This window comes from Miscanthus floridulus, chromosome 11 (assembly GCF_019320115.1).
Source record: "Miscanthus floridulus cultivar M001 chromosome 11, ASM1932011v1, whole genome shotgun sequence".
NCBI lineage: Eukaryota > Viridiplantae > Streptophyta > Magnoliopsida > Poales > Poaceae > Miscanthus > Miscanthus floridulus.
Window position 1 is genome coordinate 98,079,730 of NC_089590.1, and position 2,649 is coordinate 98,082,378.

Below are 2,649 nucleotides of genomic sequence, written 5' to 3' on the forward strand. Positions count from 1 at the left end.
CTTACCCGACATAACCGAAAATAAATGACACCAAGGATTATAAAGGGCTTTATAGTAGGGTAGCTGACTCATTTGCAAAAGAAGCATTTTTAGCATTTCAAGAACCTTTCTAAAAGCATTATTGTCAAGTTAATTGTTATTAACCTGTCGACTAGATTTGCACCTATACTAGAGCAAACATGTGATTAAGCAGATAATAATAACCAATGATCATTAAACAACTTCCATACTGCCATATTCACTATAACTGTCCAAGTGTTCCATAAACATTTACTACGATGAAGTAACTCAAGTCAAGTGCTCACTATCCAGGAGCGATGGCGATTCGAATCGATTCCTAACCAGCTGGTGATTTATTTCTTACACAAACACTCACCCGCTAAAGTGAGATATTGATCACTGAGTCAACTATCTAGGAATCTCGAGTTTGCCAGGAACCACATGTACCCAGGGGCCGACCGACTGCACTTTGGTCTTATCATCTCGCCCCCGTGTCCTACCACACCTGCTCTGGCACAGTGCGTTGCGGGCAATCTACTCGGCCCGAATAATCTCCCAGCTTCGCGGTCGGAAGGTACTTTATCCGGCCAGCTAAATGTAAGGCATGCGTTCAACATGACTCAAGGCCCAATAATGGTCGGTCCTTAATCGACACAGACGGAAACACTACAGTCCAAAACTCTGCAAGTCTCCGTCCGGTCTCAACTTCATTTAACACCTAGTTATACCATGACTTCATAGTCATCCAAGCAGATCCAGGTAACCACCTATAGCTCGCAGGTGACAGGAAATCACCCGACTTCTACCGGTCTAAGCCAGCTAAGCATTGACTCGACTACGGATACCCGGGTAACAAGGATATAGTATAACAAAGGTAGACAAGGTATAATGCAGCAACGGTTGCAAACAACTCCTGAACGTAATGCATCAATTAAAGTAAAGCATTGAATTAAATAATTGCAAACTAGGAGAAAATGCTCCGGGGCTTGCCTCTCTCGAAGGAGCTCGGACGGTGATCGGGGCACTCCGGAAGTTCCTCAACGTCCTCCTCGTCGGCTTCTGGCACTTCCTACGGCTGCACCTCGAACTGCTCCTCGGGCTCCTCGGGTATGACGACTGGGTTCTTGGTTTGCGATCCTGTATGATGCAAATGTGCGTAAGTGCTTACGCAATCGGTGCATCGGATGAGATGAATACAATGGATATGTTTGAATGTAAGGTAGTCAACATCATCTAAGAAAATATACTACAAGCACATGTCATCTACTGCATTCTCTTCTACTACTAATATGTTAAGTCAACATATCTTATTAAATGCTTTAAAGATACACCAAAGCTTCACTAATTTCTTAGTCACACATAAAGCAATGCTTAATTAAACCCTAATTAATAATAGGTTTGAATAGCAACCTCTATTTTTCTTGCTTAGAAAAATCTTAGAAAATTAGCATAGCACATTACTACCCTAAGTAGTCTATTATCAGATTTTCATGGTATTTGAATGAGTGGATTAGCCTACACAAAAATAACAAGCTATGGCATGATTATGAACATAAAAATACTTTGAACTGTGAAAAGTGTCAAACAGCAGAGTTAGTATTTTTCCTAGGTTCTTCATAGCATACAATGACTGTACAAAAATTATCACATGCATGTTTTATACAAAGTTTGCTCTCTAACTAAAATAACAAAAATTCAGCCATTAAAGGTACTTGAACTACACCTCAAAATTTTCCCACAGCACATGCATGAAACATATTTTTCCTAGGAAGTATATTACATAAGAATATTAACAAACTTGGAAATCATATTTTTCTGAAGCCTATAGATTTTTCTACATATTTTTCAAGTTATCAGCAATATACATGATTAAATAAAGTTCTACAGAAAAGTATCTCAAAAATGACATGCAATAATTTTCCCAAGTAGATCTGATGATAAGGAACCTAGACAAATTTATTTCAACAGATTTGGAGCAAATTTGAGTACCCAAACATTTTCCAAACCATTTCTATTTTCAAATAATAAAGAAAAATGAAAAACAAATCATTCAATCGCTACTGGGCCAGCCTGCTGGAAGCACTCGGCCCACGGCCACATTTGGCCTGCGCGGCCCGAGCGGAGGGGAAAGGGAAGACGGCTCGGCAGGGCGTCGGCCCACGGACCATTTGGCCTGGCTCGGCTGAGGCAGAGGCCACGCCGGCGCTGCGACGTCGCGGCGGCGCGGCTCGGCCACGAGGCCGACGGCCATTGCCAGCCGTGACAGGGCGAGTTAGCGGGAGCATGAGGTTCGCGAGAAGATGGCAAAAGCGGGAAGGTAGCTAGGCAGGGTTGGAGAAGAGGAGGAAGGTGACTTCCATGGTGGCCGAGCACGGCGGCGCCATGGCCGACGGTGGCGAGGCTCGAGACGTCACTACCTAAGCTCAGCAGGCGGCACAGACGTGAGAATGACGTGACGGAGAGCGAGGCGGAGCTATGGGTGCACGATCGCTGGCCGCGGTGGAGAAGGCGCTGTGGATTTCGCTGGCGGGTGCGGTGGCGCGGCGAGGAGGAGAGCGAATGCGCGCGGTGCTTGCGGAGAGGAGAAGCAACGCGGGAGTGAGCGAGCGAGCGCACCGGCTTCGGCAGGAGTAGGCGGGCACGTGGGCG